The sequence below is a fragment of the Pteropus alecto genome, unplaced genomic scaffold (assembly GCF_000325575.1).
Source record: "Pteropus alecto unplaced genomic scaffold, ASM32557v1 scaffold43, whole genome shotgun sequence".
NCBI classification, from domain to species: domain Eukaryota; kingdom Metazoa; phylum Chordata; class Mammalia; order Chiroptera; family Pteropodidae; genus Pteropus; species Pteropus alecto.
Window position 1 is genome coordinate 1,183,071 of NW_006435764.1, and position 10,255 is coordinate 1,193,325.

Sequence of the window (10,255 nt, forward strand, 5' to 3'; positions counted from 1 at the left end):
AGCGCAGCCCGGGCCTCGCCGAGTCCCCAAACTGCAGCGAAACCATTTTCGGTTGGGTGCAACGAGGGAAAAAGGAAACAGGGAAGAGGAGGAAGCGGGGAGCAGAGATGGGGGGCCGGCCGCCCGTGGCGGGGGGGCCAGGGCCCTCCTTTCGTTTTCTGAGCCTTTTCGCGGGAAGGGCTCCCTGCCCCGCGTCGGCAGCGAGGAAGGGCCATTTCCGTCGGGCAAACGCTGAACTCAGCCGGACCTGAGGCCCCGCGGCTGGGGACAAGGCCACCCCTCAGGACTGGACGGTGTTGGGGGTGCGTGATCGTGACCCCGTGGGGGGAGCCTGGAGGAGCTGCCGGACCGGAGTCGCCGCTGGGGCCATAGCAGAACGGTGGCGGTCCCCGTCCCGCTGCCACCCCAGCTACCAGGGGGTCAGCTCAGAGCCTGACATTGGGAAGGCAGGGGTTAACGCCATCGGACAGGTGTGAGGACCCGCTGGCTGGCCAGCCATGTCACTGCAGCTTGGCCCGCGGGGCACCCACCCCCGCCCTCGTGAAAAACAGCCCGCTTTCCACCCAGAGGCCAAGGCACGTGGGGAATGTTCCCCCTTCAGATTCCAGCCCACATCAATCACCCCGTGTCCCATTCCAGGAACATCTGGCCTGTCCCCCCACCCCCACCCATGCCGAGGAGCCTGGGCCCAGGGCCTCCTGTGTTGGGGTTGCTCCCCACTCCATGGCGACTTGTGAATTGGGGGCTGGGGAGCCTTGAAGCTGTGCCTGTCTGGGGACCTGGGGACAGGGTCCCCGTTTGCCCAGAGCAGGTTGCACGTCCTGGAGCAGGGACGCGGGGGCGAGTGCCCCGCTTCAGATGGCGGGGTGCCTGGCGGGCAACCACCCCAGTGCCCCTTTTGGGGGCTCCCACCCCCATCCCGCTTTCTGTCCCCCCACAGGCGCCTGCCCTGGAGAGGCCATTGCCTGGTGCTTGGAGACCCATGCCTGGACCTCAGAGGTAGGAAGGCTGAGGCCACCTTGGGGGACCAGGCTGAGCCCTGGGGGGGGGGGCGCACGCTAAGAACCTTTGCCTTATTTAGTCAAAAGTGTGGCCGAAGGGGCAGGCTTGGCGGGAGTGGATCCAGGTCACACGGCTGCCCCCCCCCCCACCGCCAGGACCAGCAGCAGCGTGGCCCCCACCACAGCAAGGGACCTGCCAGCAGCCCGAGCGTTTTGTGGGGCTGGGGTCTCTCCAGCACAGAGCTCGGCGGGCAGGAAGCCCAGCCCTGCGGCGGCACCAGCTCCCCTCCGGACCCCCGCACCGGATTCCGAAGACGACCATGGGCCACGATCACTCACCCCGCGCGCCTGGCCCTGCCCGCGCCTGGGCTGTCCTCCCTCTCGATCGCGGCCTGTAGCCTGCCTCCCGCACTGCCCGGTCCCTCCCCAGCACTGAGCACCCAGCCGCCCGGTCCCTCCCCAGCGCTGAGCACCCAGCCTCGCCCTCGGGGCGCCTGCCCGGGACACCCTGACCTGCACTGGGCTCTGGGAGAGACGACCAATCCGACCGAGCCTCCGCTGGAAGCAGGCGACCAAGGCCCCAACAGGAACCACCAGCACTCGACGGCAAGGCACGAGCCACCGAGTCACAGGCGCCACCAGCCACTGGTCAACAAACCAGGAGCCAAAAGTACAAAAGTGCGCGCGGGCTGGGGTGGGGGCTCGGGGGAGGTGGCTGAGCTGCTCGCACACTGGTGGGACCCAGATGAGGCCACTATTGGACCATTTGATTTAGTGTCTGACCTAAAGACAGCTTAGAAAAAAACGTTCTTGGCTTGTGTCCGAGATGGACAAACAGGCCCGGGAGGGGGGTCACCTGCAGGGTGGCTTCGTTTCGACAGGCTCTGAAAGGTGGCCTCTGTTGCTCTGGGGTCAGGCACAAGGACACAGAGCCACCCACTCGCACGCACGCAGCTCTCCCCGAGACCCCGGGCTGAGTGTCCCTCAGGATGGCCCAGCCCGTGCCCCACACCCACACCTGGCCCATAAACTCTGCGGGCCCCACCTGAGCTTGCTCCAGATCCAAGGTCGCTCTGGCCCCCAGGCCTTTTGGTGACCCCCACCCCCACTCGCAGGCAGGACCCCCGGCCTCAAACACAGCGAAGTCGCCACACGGCACCGTAAGGCTTCCTGGGGGCTCAGCTCGACTCTCCTTCTGGTCCTCGTCCCACTGGCTCGTCACAGTTCTGAACAGCCAGGAGGGCTGAGGACTGTCACCCGTGTTGACAAATGGGAACAGGGCCCTGGTGTGAGGCCCCAGAGCCAGCAGCCCAGGTTAGGGAGCAGGTCTCACAGACCCCAGCTTTCCTGAGGTCCCTGATGGCTCCCTAACTTAGGAGTGCTCCCTCGCCCCCTCCCCTTCCTCCCTCCCTCCTCTGCTCTGCCCTCTCCTTGACCCCCGCCTTCTCCCCTGGGCTGGTCCCCTCCTCTGGCCTTCCACCTCGCAGGAGCACCTGCGAGGACCTCCCCGAGGCCACCCAGACTGCAGGGAGCCTGCTCTGCACACTTGAGACCCCAGGGAGCGAGCGAGGCGCCTGGAGCGACCCCCCCCATGGGAGACCCCCCGGCCATGTGACTCTGGATGCACCACCAGCCTCGCTGAGCTTCAGCTCCTCGTAGGAGCCGCCCCCCCATCCCCCCCACCCCAGACCGAAACCGCCCCGGAGCCTCCGAGCTAAGCAGGCACGTGGACAGCTGCGACAGTGGACACCTCGGGCCTGCCTGGGAGCAGACGCTGCTCACCTCCGTGGGGCTGGGGCTGGCTGCCGGCCTCAGTTCCGTGGGCGTGGGGACCGCCTGGGACACAGGCAGCAGAACCTCCAGGCCGGGTTCTCAGGCGGCTCTGGCCTCGTCGGGCTGGGGCTGCGGCTCGGGCCGGGCGTCGGGCTGCTCAGGGGGCTGAGGCGCCGGGCCCTGGAGCTGGGGGCTGGAGTCGGCCTCCTCCAGGAGCTCAGCCGTGACCTTGCGACCCCTGGGAAAACACAAAGTGTTCCGAAGGTGACCTCTACGCCACAGGCCCCCCAAGCCCGAGCCATCCCCTCCCTTCCCCTGGCCGTTGGGTGGGGAGGCCTGTGGGTTAGTCACCCCGTCAGGCCCGGGGTGGCTCCCCCACCTGTCCCTGTGAGCTCTGCCTTTGCCAAGTGCGAGGAGCCCCCTGTCCACGGACAGTTGGGTTTCCCACCAGCCAGGCCTGGGAAGGCCGGAGACCCTCCGTCGGACGGCTGCCCCCTCCCCGGTCACGGGCATGGGGCTGCACACACAGGCCAGCCTGGGGACCACCTTTGTCCCCGACACTCCCGCCTTGGTGGACGCGAGGCGGAGGACACAGCTCTGTGCTGGGGAGCGGCTCTTCTGGGAAATGGACCCCTCCCCACGAGCACCAGCGGAGCCTGGGCCCCCAGGGGGAGAAGCTGGGCTCGTCCAGCTGTGGGTGTCAAGGGGCACGACCCCTCCGTCCTCTCCTCCTCCTCCTCAGCCACGTGTTGGGACTCTGGTTGCGGGTACGGGAGGGGGGACAGGGAAGCTTGAATTTTTAAATGGTATTAAAAAAACTGCTTCAAAATCTTGGGCCCTTGGCCTCTCTGCATGGTCTCCTGTTTGTCACCGGTGGGGACTGGGGCAGGGGGCGCAGCAAAAGGAAGCTTTTCACGCAGAAACCTGCTTTCTGATCGCATGGGCGCTCCGGGGAGGGGCAGCCCCGCCCGCCCCGTGCCAGTGGTCAGCGAAGGCAAACTGATTTCCCCGGCAAAAGCCTACAGAGTCCCCTCGCCCGCCACCTGCCTTTCCTGTGCCCTCCTCGGTGGCAGAGGTTCCTCCCTCCTGCAAAAACTGGACCTCAGCTGCCCCGAGCCCCTGGACGCAGGGCCATGCGGGCGAGGACGAGGTCCGTTACCTGAGCTCCAGTGGTTGCATGGTCCCCGAAGCTCCCGGGTGGGGGATGAGGAGCCCAGGACAGTCCCGGGGACCCAGGGCGCTCTGCCCGCACGGCCCGGTCAGGGGTCGGCTGGCCAGGCCGACGTTAGCAGTCACCGCCAAAGCAGGGGCCGCTCTGGCCGGGGTGCCCAGGCCGTCCAGCCCGGTGGGCGCGGGAGAGGCGCGGGCGGACGCGGCAGAGGCTGCGTGGCTGGGAAGGGAGCTTTCAGGGTGTGAATAACGGGTCAGAACTGGGGGTCCGCACCACCGCCGAAGCCGCGCCCGCCCGCGTGCCCACCAAAGTCACTTCCTGGCCCTCCCCACGCCTTTCCTCGAGCCCCTCCGGATTAGGGCAGCTTAGCACCAACTCAGCTGGCGGGGGCACCTCGCCACGCCTGGGCACAGTGCGTGGGGGCGGAGACCTGGCCCACCCCGAACCCAGCAGAAGGGGTTTGCGGGTGATGGCCCAAGCCGGAAGCAATCCTGCCAGCTGGGAGGTGGGACGAAGTTGGGGGGTGCTGGTTGGAGAGTGAGGGGCTTCATTAGGTTGACACTTGGCACCCGGAACGTGGGTGGGCATGGCATGGGTAAAATGGGGGCGGAGTCAGAAAAACCATACTTCGGGGGACCCCAACGCAGCTTCAGCACAGTGCGGCCGGGTCGTTCCTCCTTCTGGAGGCTGGGGACTCCCCTGGGAGCTTTCCCCCTCCACCAGTCACACTCCAATAGGGCCCCCACCTACAGGTGCAGTGCGAGGCCCTCAGGGACCGTGGCGAGTGGCTGGCAGCAGCGTCCTGCTTCACCGGCTTTGGAGCCCGGCTGACCCTGCAGCTAAGGCACAGGACCCGGCTCACAGCAGCCGGGCTAGGGCCAGGCCCAGAGGGACGTGGCACCTGATGGGACCAAGTCTCGCTGGGAATTCATACTTCTTCCCCAGGCCTGCAGGGGGAGCCGGAGGCAAAGATGCCTTGACAGGCATAGACGTGCACTGCGCAGAAGGCCACCGGTCACTCACACACACACGCACACACCCGCCCGCGTCCTGCTCCCCAGTGGGTGTGCCTGACTCCGACCACCGGCCTGGTTCAGGGGTTATCTCTCCCTTTGTCCCCTTGGCTGGAGGGACAGGGCATTCGGAGGGGGAGATGGTCAGCCTTGAGGGGAGTCACGTCTGCCTGGGGTGTGCCAAACAGGATGCCGATGTCAGGGGGCCACAGCACTCCACGGTGGGGGGGCGGGTGGGGAGAGACGAGGGAGGCTAAAGGCCCCGAGCCAGGCCCAGGACACATGGGGGTTCAGTGTGAAGTAGCCTGGGGTGCAGCAGTCACTGCTCCCGCTGGCTCTGGCTCCGCTCGGGGCCCGGTGGCTTGCCGGCTTCCAGCTCGTGCCGTCCCCTGGCGTCTCTGCAAGGTGCCCAGGTGTCACAAGGAGCGACTGCCAGGTGCCTATCGGGAGACCTGGCCGGGGCCTCCCAAGCCGGTGGGGTCAGGGAGAGAGAAGGGCCGACCCCCCGGCCTGACGAGAGGGCTGCTGGAGAGGCCCACGGAGGGGGTGTCCCCCGGCCCAACGAGAACGAGGAGCTTCCTGCTCCCCACCGCGCCCCACGGGGCTCACCCCAGTGGTCACCTCCCAGCCCACCAGAGTCTTGGAGCCGGAATGCTCCAGCATGGGGCACACTGGGGGCCAGGGGAGGAGGCCAGGCCGTGGAGGGCGGGAGGGGGTCCCCGGTGCCAGAGGCAGGACTAGCGGCATGGGGATTGGGGGCTCAGACCCTCAGCGCCGCAGTCGGCTTGTTTCCTGGGGGGGACATGTGGGTACAGGGGAGTGAAGGGCACGCAAAGGGAGTAACGGGGTACAGGGGTGAGGGACGCCTCGTAACAAAAATCTCGTCACCCCACTGCGCCGTGGGCCTGGGAGAGGGCCATTCCGTCCTGGGGTTCGCGCTGGGTCCCCACTTAGAGGGAGCAAACTGGAGTACTCCCACAAATCGCTTGCGCCCGGTTGCCGCCGCTTGGCCGCTTCAGCGGCCTCGTGCTGCCACCCCGTGGCCACTTCTGGAATTACAGCGGCACGGCCCAAAGGTCCCAGGCGCTGAATTCGGGGCGCCCTGCAGAGAGGACTGGGAGGCAAAACAACCCCGTTCCTCACCACGAGAGGAGGCCCCCGGCAGTGTGCGGTACACGCGGGCTCTGCACCTCTGCGCTCGGATCCGAGACTCTCATCTGCCTCCACCCTGGCATTCTAGAGCGGGGAGTGGGAGGTTTGAGGGGAGTCCTCCGCTGGGGGCTCCCACCCAGGGGACGTGGTCAGGTGGATGCCCAAAGCCACCGGTTACACCTGGGACACTTTCCAGAAGCTTCTGTTGTATTCTGGGACCTAGAGGGAACTGTGTTCTGTTTGCTTCGGAATAAAATCAGATATGTTACTGAAGGGCTCGGGCAGGATGTTGGGACCCCGTGCTGGGGCAGGAGGGGACCCTGAGATAGCAAAGGTGAGCACCCTCTTGTTCTGAACGCAGCCCCCTCAGCCGAGCCCCTCAAACCTGGCCGGAGCCTGACACCTTGTGGCCACTTGGAGAAGTGCAGCCTCGGCCTCCGGAAGCCCCAGGTTTTCCTATGACCAGTCGCTATTCCGCTTGGGATAACTAACACCTGGGCGCTTCCCCGAACCTGGGGATGGAGAGGAGGCGGCGGCAACCCAGAAGCCCCATCCCGAGAGCTCCACACTGTCGGGCCCCGAATGAGTCAGCCACCTCCGTGTCCCTGTGACCTCGCAGGTTCGAAGCCCACAGATCGGGGGCTGGCACAGAGTGAATGCCAATCAGCCTTCGCTGCTACACGCTCCCGGTGGGAAGTGTGGTGGCCCCTAACCGCGGGTCCGGCCGTCCTCGCACACCTGCCTGTAGAGTCCCCTCCATCTGCCACCCAGAGACTGTGCAGCCGGGAGCAGGAGGCCGGTGGGCGCGGCGTCTCCTCCTGCCCCCCCCCCTTCGCTGGCTGCTGGGCTGGGGTTCGAAGCGCTGCCGAGGCCCCGCCCCTTCCAGGGGCTTCGGGTGCAGGGAGCCCCCAGGTTGTGTTTTGGCCTTGAGCCTCCTTCCCACCCTTGACAGGCCTCACCCTCTCTCCCTCTGTCCAGGCTGTGAGCCCTCTGGGACCCGGCCCGGGCCACGCCTGGGGGGCTGGTCACACCATGGGCCACACCTGGGGCCTGGTCACACCTCCACGGGCCACATCTGGGGGGCTGGTCACACCTGGCGGCCGCGGGAACGCTGCTGTACCTTGGAAGAACCCTACGCTTCCTCTTGCCCGTGACCATCGGATGAGAACCAGCCCTCAGAGCTAGGCCACACCTGGGGGGCTGGTCACACCTGGCGGCCGCGGGAATGCTGCTGTACCTTGGAAGAATCCTACGCTTCCTCTTCCCGTGACCATCGGATGAGAACCAGCCCTCAGAGCTGTCCCCACATCACTCAGGCCCCTGCGTCCTGCAGACCTCAGCCTGTCCCTCCTTTTCGGCCAGGGCCGGCGCATGCCCAGCCGTGGAAAAAGGCCCAGGCCGCCCGCTCTGTGTGGGCACCGCTGCCTGTGGCTCCCGGGAGGGGACTCGGGCTCGACTCACAGCCATCCCTGGGCTGGGCTCTTAACCCCAGCAGTGATGGCCTGACGTGGACTCCTTCTCAAGGTCAAAGTCAAGGTGCCTGTGTGGGAGCACAGCCACCGCCTCCAGGAAGTCCCCTAGCCTGCCCCTCCGGCCTCCGTGGATCTGAGCTCTGATTGTGTGGCCGGAGCTGAGGCGGGGTGGCCCCAGCCCTCCCCTCTCCTCCTCCTGCTGGCTGGACTGGGTTTGGGGGAGCACCCTGGCGGTGACAGGATGACCCCACTCTCCAGATCCTGGGGGAGGGAGCCTGCCTTCCACTCCATCCCCTCTGCCCCTTGAAGATGTCTTGGACAGGCTGAGTGTGTCAGACCTCAGGAGTGTACCAGGCACGGCCAGGCATGGCCAAGGACAGCCAGGGACGGCCAGGGACAGCCGGGGATGGCTGGGGACGGCCGGGGATGGCCAGGCACGGCTGGGGACGGCCGGGGGGGCAGAGCCATAGGTTCGGAGCTGTAGGTCCACCCCAGGGTCCCCAGGTTCGGAGCTGTAGGTCACCCCAGGGTCCCCAGGTTCATCTCGTGCCAGCCGTGTTCCTGCTGCCACGTGGACTAAGCCACAGCCCAGAACCGGGGGCCCAGGGGGGGACCGTCCCCCAGATCTGGGCTTCGGGTGTGGGAGGGAGGCCCCGAGCGAGACCGAGCCGGAACGGGGCCAAGTTCTGAAGTACGGACGGACTTTGAAGAACAAAACTCTGCTCTGGGGCGCAGCGTGACCGGCCCCGAGCCGCAGGCCTGCTGGGCGCTGGCTCCGTTTCCCACAAACACAGATGGGCTGGGCAGGGGGTCAGCGTGAGGCCTGAGGAATGTGCGCCCCTCCTCCCCCAGGTCCTGCCGGCTCCGCAGCCTGGTCCGCATGGGACCAGTGCCTCAGATGGTGGGGACCGGGGTTGACCCTTCAGAGCAACCCCGGGGGTCTGTGGGGCCCTGAACACTGTCCCGGGAATGGGGTCCCCCAACAACAGCAGAGGGCAGGCGGTGGGGAGTCTGAGCTGAGGCGGGGTGCCACTGGCAGGCCACCTAGGGGTGGACGGTGAGCTGCAGACCAGAGGGGCATGGGGGCCCGGCTCGGCGCCGGCACAGCCGGACCAGGCTGCGGGGGACAACGGGGAGGCACCTCCACTTTCAAAGGAATCTGCCCGCTGTCCCTGCTCCTCAGCCAGAAACAACGTGCCGAGGCTGAGGCTGGGGGGGCGGGGGGCGGGCAGAGCCCCACAACCTGGTCGCCATGTCTTGGTTCTCAGGCCCCTGTCACCCCTGCCCCCAAGACACATTCCTTCTGGGGCTGACCTGCCCCTCTCCATGCTGGGGGCAGGGAGTGGGGAGATGGGGGACATGGGGTGCGACTAGCTGGTCCCGCTGAGCCCCTGCCTGAGGCCCCGGTTCTGGGGTCCCCTCCCGAAGCCCTTCCTCACGTGATCCTCTGGCCTTCGCAGCCGAGGTGGCCACGGCAGAGCCACAGTGACAACCGCCTCCAGCTTCCGTTCCCCAGGACCCTGCAGACCCTCGGCAAAGGCTCAGGCCGGGCCTGGCCGCCTTCTCTGTTTGCTCAGCCGTGGCGTGGGGTGCTGGAGAAGGCACCCCAAAGGACTTCCCAGGCCTCTGACTTTCACTGGGGACTTTCCCAGGATGCCGGGGACCCAGCACATTTGTCTGGCTGCTCCCCTGGACGCCGGGACCCCTGAGAGACAGGGTGCGGCTTGCCTAGGGGCTAGGACCTTGGACACCCTCTCTGCCTCCTAAACCTCTAGGCTCCAGAAGACGGGGCACCAGCCCCTGGGGCACCCCCTGACGTGCCAGTGAGGGCCGCAGGCGGGCAGCAGACCCTGCAAGGCCACCACGGGACGGCCCCCCGGGCAAGCGGAGCTCGGCAGAAGTGTGGCTCTGGCGCCCTCTGCTGGCCGCATCTGCAAATAGCCGCTCCGGCCGCCTTGACAGGTGTGGTCAGATGCCCACCCACTCAGCACAGCCGCCTGCGCTGGGGGCGTGCAGGTTGGGGGGACTCCTCCAGGAGAGAACACAGGTGTCCCCACCTCACAGCTTAGCGGGACACAGACTGCAGAGGCTCAGCCCAGGCTCGGCCACGGGGCCTTTTCCTGCAGCTCGGGCCCCTAGTTCCAGGCCTCGCTCCCTCTCCTCTGGCCAGGCACCAGGCCCTGAAGTGCAGGGGGCCCCCTCCAGGCATCCCCGTGTCCCCCCGTGCTCCTCAGGCTCGTTCAGGCCCGGAGGACAGTGAGCATGGTAAATATTGACTGCCAGCAGGAGAAGGCAAACACAGCCCCACTGCCAGGCACGGGGGGCAGCTCGTCGGTGGCAGGGGTCAGATAAGGCCTGGGCAGATGAGCACAGGACGCCAGGGGGACAGACGTCCGGGCCCTGGTCTCGGTCTCCCCATTAGAGACATGAGTTGCCCCACACAGCCCGCGGGCCGGTGGGACACGGTGACGACATGGGACGTGTGTGGAGCCGCATTCGGTGACGTGCCCTAGGAGGTCCCAGCCTTCTCGCGAGGGGCCAGGGGACCCAGCAGGGTGGGGGCTTTGGGGAGCAGCTCCCACCTCCCTCTGCCCTCCGCCGGGGCAGGCACGTGGATGCCCACACAGGGCCGGATGCAGTCGCCATGGGCACGTAGAGCCCAGTCCAAGGGCG